Consider the following 14,682-nt stretch of genomic DNA (forward strand, 5'->3'; position numbering starts at 1 on the left):
GAAAGCTGTTCACTTTTATAAATATCTGAATGATTGCCTTATTCAAGCATCTTCTAAGATGGAGCTCTGAAATGCACTCAGCTCTAACTTCCATTTGCCTTTTAATTGTAATATCTCTTAGCCTCCAGAAGATGAGCATAATGCCTGCAGACATTAATACCATCCTATAGAGCATTTTGTAAAATCCAGTATACATATCACTGTCTGTTCAAATGATGGTCTGTACAAATCTGCATATGAGGGAAAATTCACTTGTACTTCATGGTTTTAAGGGACCAACATAGCCAGTTCTTGGAGGCAGAGTCATCTTATCCCCTCCACTATGTAGGAGCTTTGCTGGTGGTCATGTCAACTAATAGCCAACATTAGAGCGCGCACACAATTTCAAAGTACAAGGCATATGGCTAAAGCAAATCAGGAGTAGACATATAAATGTAAAGTAGGTCATGGCCTGTCATATATAATAACTTTCAAGTAATGTCTGAAGCCAAGTGACTTGCTGATTGCAAACAGTCAAACTTGATGGTAATGTGGTCGATCAGCAAAGAGGGGATAACCTGTTTGCACTCTTTCGCAGGTTACTGGTATAGCTTTAGGCCCTATATTTTTATCTGAGCAGTCATCATAAAGTAGTAAATCAACCAAAATACAGTAGTAGTTGGTCATTTAAACATCTTTATTTAATCACAATTTAAATGAAGACGTAGGTACATATAACATTAATAAAAAAGCAAACTATAGTAACATTTTCATTATTTTCTGGCAGTATAAAATGTAGGCTTTCTTTTTAACAATTATCATCATCATTCACTGCAGCATTGCATAAACTGCTAAATTTCTGTTTCCTTTAAATCTCACTCCTCTTCCTGAACATTATTTTGGATGAATTGTTCCCCATTGATTCCATTTATTTGTAAGTTTACTCCTTTACTTTTCTAAAGATCCCACCACAATTATTATGTCCTTTCATTTACAGTTCATTTATTTATTTATTTTTATGTACATTTGTTTACTGGGAAAGTCCGACTGAGTCGTAATGGCCCATTTTCAGCAGAGGCCTGGGGAGAAAAGCTCCATTGACAAAGTATTTATAACAAGAATAATACATTATATATACATGCAAGCATAGGTGAAATTAATTATGCAATACATATTATAGACAGAGTGGACCAGGTACAACATGAACAGCATGAAATGGCATACATTTTACAATCAGTTGAAGACATGCACTCATATATAACAATGGAGAAATCAGCAGGAATAATATCAATAGAGAGACAAGCAAGAAATCTAAGTGCATACTGCTGTACAGTCTAGTGATAGACTAGGGGAAAAAAAGAAAGAAGGAGGCTTGATAAGAGAGAGAGGAAAAGTATGAGAGGGTGGAAGGTAGTAGTGGGCTAGATTGTCCCAGCTTAGTACAAGAGCACATCCAGTTGTTTGTGAGTTGTTATTTTAGTAACAGTTTAAAGTTGGAATTGGTGGTGGTGGTGTTTGGGATATGGAGTTCCAGATTTTAGATATTTTGATATCAGGAAGCCCTCACAGCTATTGTTGGATTTGGTTACATCAAATAGGATTTTGTTAGTAGATCTTAGGCATCTACTGCTGCAGTAAGGGTGAACTAGGTCCTTGAGAACAGGGCAGTTGTTAGGATGGTGAAAGATACTGAGAGAGAAAATAAATTGGTTGTAGAAGATTAGGTAGTTCTAACCATTTTACCTGGTGAAGTGAAGTGCAGTGCAGTGGTGTGATCTGTAAGGGTGATGTGTTGAAAATTTTACTATTTTGTTGCAACAGGATTCAAGTTTATTTAAATCTGTTTTTCTGAGGTTTGTGAAGATTGGAGAGGCATACAGAGAGGTGGAAAGTAGATGAGTATTGGCTATGGAATTTCTGGTGGTGTTGGTAAGGAAAGGCTTGGTCCTATAGAGAGAGCCTAGCTTAATGTGAACCTTTTTGATTGTTACAGGTAGATGTTTGTCAAATCTAAAATTGTTGTCAATTGTAACCCTAAGGAGCTTGGTGTGTTCAACTAGTTATATTGTAGTTTTGTTTTAGGAGCAGATGGTGAAGTGTGGGTGGTTATTGCGTATGTTGTTGCCAGTGAAGACCATGATTTTTGTTTTGTTAGGATTGAGTACAAGTTGTGAGTCAGAGAGATATTTTTCGATGCCAAGGAAGGCTTTCTGAGTTGTTTGTAGGAGTTCTGGTAGGGAGGGAGATGAACATATGAGGGAGGAGTTGTTTGCGTATTGGATAATGGTTGCATGTTTCATAGCTGTATGGAGTTTGTTGGGGAAAATAATGAAAATTAGTGGCCTGAGTATTGCTCATTAGGGTACACCGACAGAGACAATTAAAAGGGGGGAGTTTGTGTTGCCGTTTTATTGCCTGTTGGTAGTCAGATAGATAGCCATGAAACCAATGGAGGGCCATTTGGGAGATATTTAAGGAGGGTAGCTCATTGAGCAGTTTCTGATGGGAAACAGTGTTAAAGGCTTTTGGCATGTCAAGAAAGATGGAGGATACAGGGTGGTTGGCATTTCTAAGCTGGTTAATTGAGTTAGCAAAACTGACAAGAGCAGTGGTGGAACTATACTTGGGTCTAAAACTATGTTGGGATGCAGATAGAGGATTATTGTTTAGCAGATAGTCAAGTAGTTTAGATTGGATGCATGTATTTATATATTTATTTGACATTTGTTAACTGGATTGGTCCAGTGAGCCAGAAGCCCATTTTCTGTGGGACCTGAGGAGAAAGGTTCCACTGTATTTACATAAACATATTCACAATAAGATAGATATATACATAGTAATTAGTGTACAATAGTTCAACGAGGGAATATATATGAACAATAAAACAGGACTTGAGCACCAAAAAAGAATATACTTTCTAAAAAAATTACAGTTGAAAGAAAGTGACAACGCTGACTGTGCAGCAGCATAAATATCTCAGTAATGTCAAAAATAGGATATAATACATAGAATTCAAATGCATACATGCACAGATTACACTGTTAAGAAAAAGAAAATGCAGTGGATACTGAGATGTGATATAACCAGTATAGAGAAGCTACTATATGAAGAAAGTTTGAATAGAGAGAGAAGCTGTGAAGTTGATAATAGAGGTAGAGAAATTAGATGAAACAATGAGGAAAGGTTGGAAAAAATGGGAGTGGTTTTGAGCTTAAGAGGAAGAGTTTTAGTTGCTTTTTAAAGTGAGAAGTATTAGCAGTGTTTCTCATGGAGTAAGGAAGTTTGTTCCAAGCTGAAGACCCATTGTAGTTACAGAGAAGTTTACATTTATTTCTGTTTGGTTTATGTATGTCAAGGAGCTGTTGGTCAGAGATTATGAGTGATCTGGTGGGGGTGTAAAAGGAGACTGTAGTTGAGAGGGAGGGGCAAGCAGTAGGCTCGTAAAGGATGGAGTGGGTGATTGATTTGAAGTTGTGCTATAAGAAGTTGGTGGGGGCGTTCTGTCCATTGCAGATGTTTTAGTGCAATGCAGTGGTGGTATCTGTAAGGCTGGTTTGTTGCAGATCTGATGATCTTATTATAGGTTTGTTCAAGTTGTGAGATTAATGTGGATTGCAGGTTTATGAGGATGGGAGTGGCATAAAGGAGGCCAGGTAGTAGGAATGCTCTAGCTAGAGAGAGTTTAGCTTCAGGAGTAAGGTATTTCTTGTTGCAATACAGTAGTCCTAATTTTTGGTGTGTCTTTTTGATACACTGGTGAATATGTTGGTCTAATTTAAGCTGGTCATCTATTATGGTGCCAAGGAGTTTTGTGTGAGGGTCAGCTTTGATGATGATGTTATCAAGTGAGTAGATGATAAAGGAAGATTTATGGTCAGAGAATGATTTTGGTAGGAAGAGTAAGAGTTTAGTTGTCTGAGGTTTAGGATAAGCTGGTTTTCATTAAGCCATTTTTTTGACGGAGTTAAATGTGGTTTGAGTTAGGGAAAGGAGATGAGATATGTTATTAGAGGAGGTGATGAGGGTGGAGTCATCTTTTTATTTATTTTTTTATTTAACATTTGTTAACCGGGAAAGTTCGACCTTGAACAAAGCCAGTTTTCAGCGGAGGCCCAAGGAGAAATGCTCCAGAATCTGCATACTGAATAAGAGTAAAGTGGTTGCAGGCAGAGTGGAGATTGTTGGTAAAGATGTTGAATAGAAGGGGACCTAGGATAGAACTCTGGGGGACCCCTGTTTTTACAGGCAAGAAGGGGAGCAAGAAGTGAGCCAAAAGACGGTTTGTAGTCTATTAGAAAGGTGTGTGTATATATATATATATATATATATATATATATATATATATATATATATATATATATGAACAAACATGGAGAACCACTGCACAGTGACAGGAGAGAGGTTGAGTTTAGTTAGAGTTTAGTTAGTCTTGTTAGTAGTTTAGAGTGAGATACTGTATTGAATGCTTTGGATAGGTCTAGGAAGAGACAGGGCACAAGTTGGTTATTATCTGTGGCCTCAGCAACTGTATGAGTAAAGGATAAGAAGACTGTAGCAGTGCTGTGGTTAGCCGGAAACCATGTTGAGTAGGGGTTAGGAGGCTTTTCCTGTATGACGTATTTAAGAAGTTGAGAGTGGACACATTTTTCTAGAATTTTAGAAAGAGGAGCTAGGATGGCTATAGGTCGAATGTTAGAGGGGTGTGTGGCGTTACCTCCTTTGTGCAGTGGTATAGTATAGAAGGCTTTCCAGATGTTAGGAACTGTGCATTTTCCCAGGATTTTAGCAATGGGGGGAATAGCTATTGGCCAGTAGTTTTGTGAATTCTGTATTGGTGTTGTTTTGTGAATTCTGTATTGGTGCTGCCTTTATGCAAAGGGATGATGTAAGAGACTTTCCACAGTTTTGGGATATACTGTTTGGTAATGGACTGTTTAATTAGGATATATATAGGGTAGGGAATGGCATTTGATGCTGTTTTGAGAAATTCATTGGGGAGCTGGTTGGCTGCGAGGGATGAGGGCTTTAGTTTGGAAAGGAGTTTCTTTATGGTGTTGGTTTGAATTGGTTTTATTGAGAAGGATTCAAGGTTTCCTATTGTCTGTGTAGGTATGGACAGAGGGGAAGTGCTGTCATTTTTTTTAAGGGATAGGAAAGAATTGATAAAGTGAGAGTTAACTTGGGATGCAGTACTAACAGTGGGTTTGGTTATGGTTGGGGTTAGGGTTGTGGTCTGACCTGGTTTAAGTAAGTAGTTGATGGCACTCCAAAATTTCTGGGGGTTATTGTGGTGCCTTTGTTGTATTGTGTAGTAAGTTTTTTTTGCTTGTCTAATTTGTTTTTTAATGAGGTTATGCATTTGCCAATATTTTAGAAGTGATGATTCCTTTTTGGTCTCTTGGTAGTGGAACCCAGCTTTGTGTCTCAGTTTAAGAAACTACTTGATGTCTTTGGTGAGCCATGGTATATGTTTAGATGTGGTGCTGATTTTTCTTAGGGTGACTAGACTATTTAGTATATTGATGAATTTATCATTGAAATATTGCACAGCTGAGTCCAGGCGGAGGTGGGTTTTTTTTTGGGGGGGGGGGGCAGTCACAGTTTTGCAAGAAGGTTTTAAAGACATCAGGTGAAAAGGTTTTTGTGCTATGCATGTATTTGTAGACAGTGTTTTGGGGGAGCAAGTACACTGCCTACATAAGTAAGTGGGTAGTTGGTATCTTAGGCTATCAGGGAGACAGCTGGATTGTTGGTAGAGGGCAGGTTTATTAGTGTGAATCCAGTTCAGTATTGATTGCTTTTTACTGTTTGTTTAGTGAGGGATTGAATCATTTGACTGAAACCATGAAGGTTAATAAAATTGGAGGGCTTGTTGGAGATGCAGATTGTCCACTCAAGGTTGAAGTCTCCCATTATTATGGTTTTCTGACTGTATGTTGAAGCACACTAGTGAAGGAGGTCTTCGATGGTGGCTGGGTTGTTACCTGGGGGTATGTAAACAGCAATGATAATGATGTGTTTGTTATGGTTTATTTTGTAGGTGGGAGATTAAGATTTCACAATTTTTGGGGTCTGGAAGATTACTGACCAGTTGTTCCACTTTGAGGTTCTCTTTGAAAATGATAGCAATGCCACCACCTTTCATTTGAGCCCTGTCAAGCCTATGAATATTGTACCCAGGGAGTAGGATCTCAGAGTCCTTCTGTTTGTTGTTTTAGCCAGGTTGCTGTTAGTATTGCTATATCTGGAGAGTATTGGGAGAGGGTTCTATGAAATTCTTGAATTTAGTTTAGTAAGCTTCTCAGGTTTGTGTTAAAAATGAGGAGATCTGTGTAGACCTGTAAGGGGGAAGTGTGTGATGTTTGGAGTGGTTGGGATGTAAGTGGATAGGGGTACTTGTGGAAATTGAGGGCCTGGATTGGGATGCATGTCCCCACTTTAATTTGGTCTGAATTGGCTAGAAATAGGTGGGTACATTTGATAACTAGTCTAGCAGATTTGTGCAAGAGGCTTGGAATTTTGTGTGAATGCACGTATTTGTAAGAGAAAAGTTTGATAGGGTTTTTATTATAGAGGTGAGTTGAAATAGTAATATAAGTTAAGGAGAAATGGGATGTGGTTTTGATTGGGTTGGTAAGAGAGTGGGTGGTGGTGACATGCTGGTAATGGTAGGATGTGTAGAGGTATGTTGTAGTAAGCAAGATGCATAGTGTCACGTATTGCCATAACATAATGTGCATGTTTGATGCAGGGTTTCTAAATTGACTAGGTGAATTGAGGAAGTACTGGGCTGATGTGGTTGTGAGCAGTAAGGGTGGGGTGGTAGACTTAAGTCTGTTACTAACTGACGGTTAATGATATGGCTACAATGATTAGAGAAGGAGGTGTGTCCTGAGGTTTAGTATCAATTTAGGGATAATGGATTGGGTGGGAATGGCGGTAGTGTAGGGGAGTGTAGTGAGCCCGAGCGTAGCGAGGGCAAATGGACCGAACTAGAGCCGATCGTGGTCAACTGGAGAGAATAAAAAAAAAAGCAGAGATGCAGAGAAATGGAGCAAAGGTAATTTTATGCTAGACTAGTTAATGGAGCTAAAAAAAGAAAAGACAAAGTACAGTGGTAAGCAGAGCAGGGTCAGAGTGGGAAGGGGTACTTGTTGAACCAAACAGGTTAGAAAGAGGGGTAGAACAGCAGCTAAGAGGAGCCAAGATGAATATATGGAGAAGTGAGAAGAGTGCAGCAGGAGGTTAGGTTGCGGTTCGGTGATGTGCTTGCAGCCAGCTGCACATAGGTAATTATAGCAAAATTAGTTTGAGGTAGTAACATACATTTAAAACTAAGGTAGTGTTATGCAGCAGTTTTACCAGTTATGAGAAGGGGAGTTAAGCTTTGGATGCACAGAGCAGTAAGCTGCACTAGTGTTTTCATGATTAAAGCCTGAAAAAAAGGGAAAAAGATTGGGTGTTAAAACGAGAGAAGCTTATAATGGTTCATAAAGTGTTGTAGAATAGATGAAAACCGGAGAGAGATGGGGGTGGGGTAGCTGAGTGTGGGATAGAGAAGGACTGCAGCTTGTGAAATTGCAAAGGAAAGGGAGTAGAAAGTAGCAGTGGGAGGGGTAACAAGAGAGAGTGAAAAACAGTACTAAATATATGTCATGTCTACACAGATAATAAATAGTTCTAAATATAATTACACATGTACTCATTGAAACAGTGCAAATCTACAGTAATCCTGAGGCTCAATAACTCAACCTAAAAATAAACGGAAGTTAATACTAAGGTGGAACGGCAAAGCAAATTCTGCACAGAGCCAAACAATAAAGGCTTCATTAATTGGATCTATATATGCATCAGGTTTCAAAAACAGCTTGGAATGAGCAGTAGGAAACATTCAGTATAATCAAACAATTCGACTAGTATTGATAAATGTACAGACTACTCCTGTATCGTAAGCTATTTCACTCGAAAAACCTGGATACTGTTAGGTGGTTAAACAGCATGTGAAATACTGTGAGCACTAGTAAGTTCTAAATTAGCAAGAGTCGTAAAGTTATAATTACCTTTTCTTGTACAGTTATCCACAAAAATTCAGAGATCATTTCTTAAGTAACTGTAGCACACTTCCGAGACTTGTAAGTCGAATAGAGATAGCAAGACAACAAGAAAGATGTCACGAGATTTTGATTTCAGTTTAGATTTTGATTTCAGTTTTCTAATAGCTAATTTTTTTGCAGCCAGTAGGATTAAACTTAGTCAAGCCTTTCTGTATTGAGGCAATTTGAATCTTTTATCCCAGGTCAAATGAATCAGTAGCAACTGGTTATAGGGGAACCTGCATGAATAGAAATTGGGCTGGAGTGTTATTTCTTAAGGTAACAAGCAAGTGTTGCTTGAAAAATTGTTTGCATCCACAGACAGTAACGGTTAGCTCCCTATTCTCACCACAGGTGGTCCAAAGTTTGCAGGAACCCATAAGGCCTAAAACTGATCATATCCCGGCCAAACAGAAAATGTTTCCCAGTTGTGCACAGTAAAAAGCATATAAACTCTGCTACTATATCGGTCCTGGTGTTGCAGCATTTCTCTGACCTTTTTGATCAAGGCTTTCCTTATGCTTCCACTACCATTTCATCTTGCCTTCCTTTGGATCCACTAGTCTCAGCCAACTACACTGTTAACCTTTTCTTAAAGGGTATATGTTCCTCCTCTGGACTCTTTTGTTGAAAGGTCACTCTTTGCCCACTTAAATCCACCAGTGCTACTGCTCTGAAATTTGTTTCAGCTTTTTCCTGCTGGTCATTAACTCTTCCATGAAATGACTGGCCCATTAGCTCACAAGCTGTGCCATCCATTTAACAGTCAGTATTTTGTTGTCCTAAGTCCTTAGTCTGTGGTAGCTTGAGCAAGCAGAAGTCCAACAGTGTAGGCCCCCTTTCTGACTTCTTCACCATAAACATGCTGCTTGGTGGATGTCCATTTGTGTCTGTCTACACTGCACTTGATGGGACACCCAGCCTCGAAGTGGAGTCCATTTAGTAGAAGACTCAGCTATAATTCCTTCCTCCAGGATGGGTGATCCAAGACCACTCGCTTTGAAGACTCTTCCAGCTTTGGGTCTAGTCAGTTCAGGGTTATTTGGGTCACAGTCATGTCTCTTTTTTTCCATTTGTGCCACAGAGCTGAACCTGATGTACTGAAGTTCCTCTCCTGGAAGACCCTTTTCTTAGTGGCTGTTATGTCTGCTGGGAGGGTGTCAGAACAGCAGGTTTTGATGTGTAGAGAGGCTTTTATGTTGTTCCTGAAGAGGCATAGTGGCACTTAGAATCAGCATTTATTCGTGTTGTAGTTCACTTGGAACTTTTCTTGACCCACTTCATTCAGCTGCTTATCATCCTAATCCTCAGAATGTTCTGGTGAGCAGTGTCCATAGTGTGGATGTTCACAGGTACATAAGATGTTACTAAGAATGCTAAAGGTTTGTAAATCTCTGGACAAATGTTTTTTTTTCTGTTTTATACCATTAGGGTAGCTTTGGTCCCTGTTAAAGCATATTCTTTCAAAATTGCTAAAACATGATATCATCTTTTGTTATGGTCATCATGAGAAGTTCATGGTAGGCAAGGAAAAAAGCTTTTTCAGCTGTGGCAATTACCACACTGGCAGCCTTTTGTAAAATGTTATCAGTTCCAAAGTATTTGTGAGGTAGCTACTTGAACTTGAATGCACATTTTCTTTAAGCAGTACAAGCTGGGCAGTCATTCTAGAAGTGAAGCTTACTTTGCCTCTGATTCTCCAAAGGACTTGCTGTTGTCTTTCTCCCATGTCCAGGGTGTGGTTGCTCCTGTCTGCTTTATAACCTCCCATGTGTAGAGCATGGTTTGACAGTAATCTTTATGGTGAATGTTGTGAAGGATTATGGTTGGGTCTCCAGTTGTTACCAAGATGTTCTGTGTTTGAGGAATGGATTTCAAGGAATTCACCTAGATAAGAGTGAAGCTCGAAGTAAATCTTGACATCCATATCAAGAACACCTAACAATTTGGTAACAATGAGAGAAACATGATATAATTCTTTGTAGCACATGGTGCTTCAGCTGTTCTAATGTACAAGTTAAAGGAAAAAAGTGTAGGAGGATAAAGTTGTGACAGCTATAAAACGCTTGCAGTGTCACAGAGTTCAGAAGCTGACAGCCTAACAGCTGTAAAAACTGTTAAAACGTTTGTCTGTCTTTATGTGCCACACTGAAATGTTTGTGTTTAAATACTATTTTAAGTTCTTGATACTGTTCTGTATCATCTGTAGTATATGATTTAGCATGAAACTAGAGCATAACAATTCTAAGCCATGCATGATAAAACTTCTCCATAAGGTGTCCATTAATTGTTTGTTGTTTTTTTTTTTTTTTTTTTTTTTTTTAAATAGGACCTTAGCTATTCAGTGTAAGGCCCAGTGGACTTTAAAGCTTTCCAGTTTAAATGCTTCTTTCTTTCAGGATCTTAGTGCTTAGAACTCATTTAAGATGTAATAAACTTCTGGTTGGGATTGCTTATAGAAAATTAGGGTGTAATGCTTAGAGGAAGATTACACTTTTTGTGCCATTCATCCCTCACACTGGATCAAATAGGAATAAGTGGTCATAATTTCTGATTTACTTTATACTGGTGGCCTGGCACTGATCACAGAGACCTAACTGGATGTTAATTTTGTGTGTCCATTTTAATTTTGAGGGTCATAATTGTATAGTAGAATGTGTGCACATCTTATCTCCAGACTTATTATGGCATATCAGTCAGTTGTCCAAGTACATAGCAGTAATACCCCCCACCCCAAGACTTTGTGGCTCAGTGTTTTTTCTAGCATGCCAGTTCCTAGTGAATTTCTGTCCTTGGTTTTGCAGGAAAAAGTGCTGGGAAACTGTGCAGGAACTAGGCAAGGGTCTTACGACGACATTGATTTCAACCACTAAATGAAGCAGCTACCATGTATCTCTAGCCAAAGTACTCCCATTGCTGGCAGGAGATATTCAAGATATGATTAACTGCTGGATAAAGTACCCTTGACCAGGAGTTATGGTGCCCCTTTTCTGCAATGTTTCTTCATAAGGTCATAGATTTATACTATGCTAAAGACCACTGAGGCCTTTATAAGTCTAGCCATGCCACCTAAATGTATCCCACAAGATATTGTGCCTTAGAGGTTATTTTAAAGGGGGTAACTTAGGGCATGATTTAACCTTGGCTACAGTCCATCGGAGACTTAGATGTCAGACCAGGGGTGAATTTCTGATTTTCTATCCACTGGTCCAGGTTGCACTTGAATAGAGTTAGAGAAGGGCTCTGTTTCACATGAATGAGAAGTGTGTTCCAGAGAATGAGGATTCTCTGAGATGTATACTTGTCCATCCCGCATGTCATATTTAAGTCACAAGCAAAGTTTAAATCCTTAGATCGAGTATATCTGGTGCTGTTTGTTTTGTGGATGTGCAAAAGATCCATCAGAGCAGGATGCTAAGATGGCTTATATGCACGGCATAATTTAGTCCTCAGCAGTCTGTAGGAAACATAGTATAGATATAGCACTTTGAAGTAATGTGCATAGGACATTGTGTTCATGATGTATATTCTTTTTGAGAGTAACCTCTGTGGGCATTTCAGTTGTTGCATGTGCCTAGTCAGGTACGTACAGAAGTGGGCATTATACTCAATGATGGCTGAGTACAGTGGCATGATGACTTCCCTGGTCCTAGATGCTATGTCCTTAAAGTTGAGTGATATAGAATTATTTTCTTACAACCCTAGACACATGTTGTTCAAAATCCAGAATGCTATCGCCACAAGTCACCAAATCCCTATTAACTGTGTCTACTTTTAAGAGTGTTTTGTGAGTGAGGTAGTTTCCCTGGGTGGATAACTTCCCAAAAGTTGCTATTTTATGTATGTCTTGGCACTGAGTTTTAACCCATGGCTTGAGCACCAGTCATTTGTCAGTGTTAGATCTTACTGCAAGATGTTAGCATATTGGGGTTTTTTTATGACTGCTTTTAGCTTGCTATCATCTGCAAATTTCAAAAAATAATCAATAATATTAGCGTTACCTTTAAGTTAAGCTAGCACCCAATAAGCTAAGATAGTGGACCTGAAGGATCTGAGTAAAGAAGGTTCCAACAAAGCAGCCTATGGAGATATAATTAACAACCATATAGTTATATGTGCTAACAAAGTCCAAGCAAAGAGGAATTTCCGTGGATGCAGATATACAGCCAACTTGCAGTTAAATGCTTCAAAAAATACAGCTGAAGCTTTTAGTTTCTTCCAAAAATATTCTTTATTGAAGAGACATAGGTAGGCAGATAAGCACTGTATATTAAATGGAATGTGTATTTATATAAATATTTGTATAGTTGATTGGGATATTTTTCGTATTAAACAATAGACAGTTCCAGAACTAATATATCTAAAGTGCTATTGAATATGGTTTGAAATTCAAGTTTGTCATAAGTTGGCCAATGAAATGAAATATCTAGTGAACTGAGTGATTGGTTACATTTGTCATAGTACTTTCAAAGAAAAGACCCATACTATAATGTCAGGAAAACTTACTCTTTTAAAATCATGAAAATCAATGAAACACAAACCATAAGTCTTTCCTATAGGTGGTATGTACCCTTAGGATGAACCTCACAAACAGAAAAATATAAATACAAATGAAGTCTATAATATATCTCACCAAAAATAAAATAAAAGATAACAGTACAGGATATACTTAAATAATAGAGTGGAAGTAGTGCTTTCACTTGCGCTTCATCAGATCTGCCTACATTGTGTTATTTTTCTTATCCTAACCTATGGAGTGCCATTACTTACTTAGTTTCTACTGTCCAATCAAAAATAGAAATATTTTACAACAAAATTGCCAGGTTTGCCACTAATGCCTCATATTCCACCCACCATTTTAAATCACTGCACTCTGTTAATTGTCTTGAACTCCCACACTGTCTGTCCTACAATTAACAACTGCTCACAAATTAGTGAACAGACCTTCTGAATGTCCTGTCCTTACTGCACTCTTCAGCAACTGTATACCCAGTAGACCCCTTCAATCCAGAACTCAACATCTTCTACATGTACATAATCCTAACCTATCTGCAGGCCAACTCCTATACTCTTACTCAGTGGCCAAAACATGGAATTCTCTTCCCTTATCTCTTAGATCCAATCCAAACCTTCCAGCCTTTAAAATTTCCTTCTGTACTTATGTCTCCTCCAAATGGATATGTGATTGCACCTTAACCCTGACTTTTAAGTCCTGACAACTTCCACCTCCTCTTTCTATCTTTTACTTTTCTGTTTTCTATCCTACAGCTATACTTAACATATGCCAATAATCTTTACTGTGCCATCCCTTCTACCTAAGAAAATACTATCTCTATTTCTCACTATACTGCAACCTAACAACATTTTTACTAACCCACATTCCCCCAGTTCTGTTAGTAACCATATGCTCAATAACTGTTTGAATCTCATGTCAAATTTATCTAATTCCATTATTCGTGTTTGTTTAATTACTTTGCAGAGTCTTATTTAATTGTCATTAACTTGTTATCTGTGAGGCCTTTCTCCCCAGACATATTGCTTGTTGTTGTAATTCTTTGTATTTTTATTACTTAACTATTTATTATTGTTTCATTTATCTGTGGAGCTTTTCTCCCTGGGCCGCCACTGAAAATGGACTGTTAATGGCCCAGTCAACTATCCTGGTAAACAAATGCAAATAAGTAAATACATTTAAAAAAACTCCAATTCAGGCATTTATTGCAAGGTGTGGACTTCACTACACAAGTGTTTAAATGCTCAGAATGATCTGAAAATGACAATGGTAAGTTGTTTACATTGACACGTCATAACAGCCGATCTTCAAGAGCAGCTCTGTCTTTGGGAATGCAGTTCCTGCCTATATTTGAGTAATTTCCAAGAATCTATGTGATCTTATATATTGTCAAGTCTTTTTTGTGATCACTTAGGTGATGGTTGCACTTTCGTTTTCTTTGTTGGTGACAAAGAGCAAAGTTACAAATAATGGACTGGATGGAGGAGTGACAGGAAATTCTGAGGAAAGCTTTATCTGGAAAGCAACCCTGAAGTGCTTGCATTTTCTTCAAGTATCCATTTACAAACTGAAATGTTTTCAAATATTGTATTTTAAACTAGATATCTCTCTATGCTAACTTCTTCCTTCCTATTGTCCTTCGTGAATTACTCCTTTTGCGTTTTTTTCTCTCTCAAACCATTTTATTTCTGTTTCCAGTGCTCTTCTTTAAATTTGTGGTAGTAGACGTGTGTGGTTAGTTAGCTGTAATGCATTCCCTTATACTGGTGGCCAACATCTTATGACACTGATGGCAGCTGTTCCAAAATTTTGAAAGCTTTTTATCAGGTTCTGCCACCAAGCTAACTATTTTTATCAGAAATTTGGCTTAAAGATCTACTGCTGCAGTAAGGCCTTACTGTAACCAAACCTAATAAAAAATGTTATCTTTAATTTGCTGAAGTTTTAATTTGAACTGTTGCTGTCCCACTGCATAATTCCCTTTGCCATTTACTTATAAGCAATTACAGTAGTTATTTATACTTGTGAAGGTGTCCTGATATCCTGTGCATATTCATTATCTACATTGCTGCTCTTCCTTTAGACTCATACAGCCTA

General features: G+C 38.2%; 1 protein-coding gene across 1 annotated transcript in view; it reads left to right on the plus strand.

The window, feature by feature from the left end:
- Window positions 1-14,682, plus strand: part of ANAPC1 (anaphase promoting complex subunit 1) — a 3,613,296-nt gene that overhangs the window by 3,403,277 nt on the left and 195,337 nt on the right. The window lies entirely within an intron of this gene.

The sequence above is a fragment of the Protopterus annectens genome, chromosome 1.part2 (assembly GCF_019279795.1).
Source record: "Protopterus annectens isolate FY-2018-M chromosome 1.part2, PAN1.0, whole genome shotgun sequence".
NCBI lineage: Eukaryota > Metazoa > Chordata > Ceratodontiformes > Protopteridae > Protopterus > Protopterus annectens.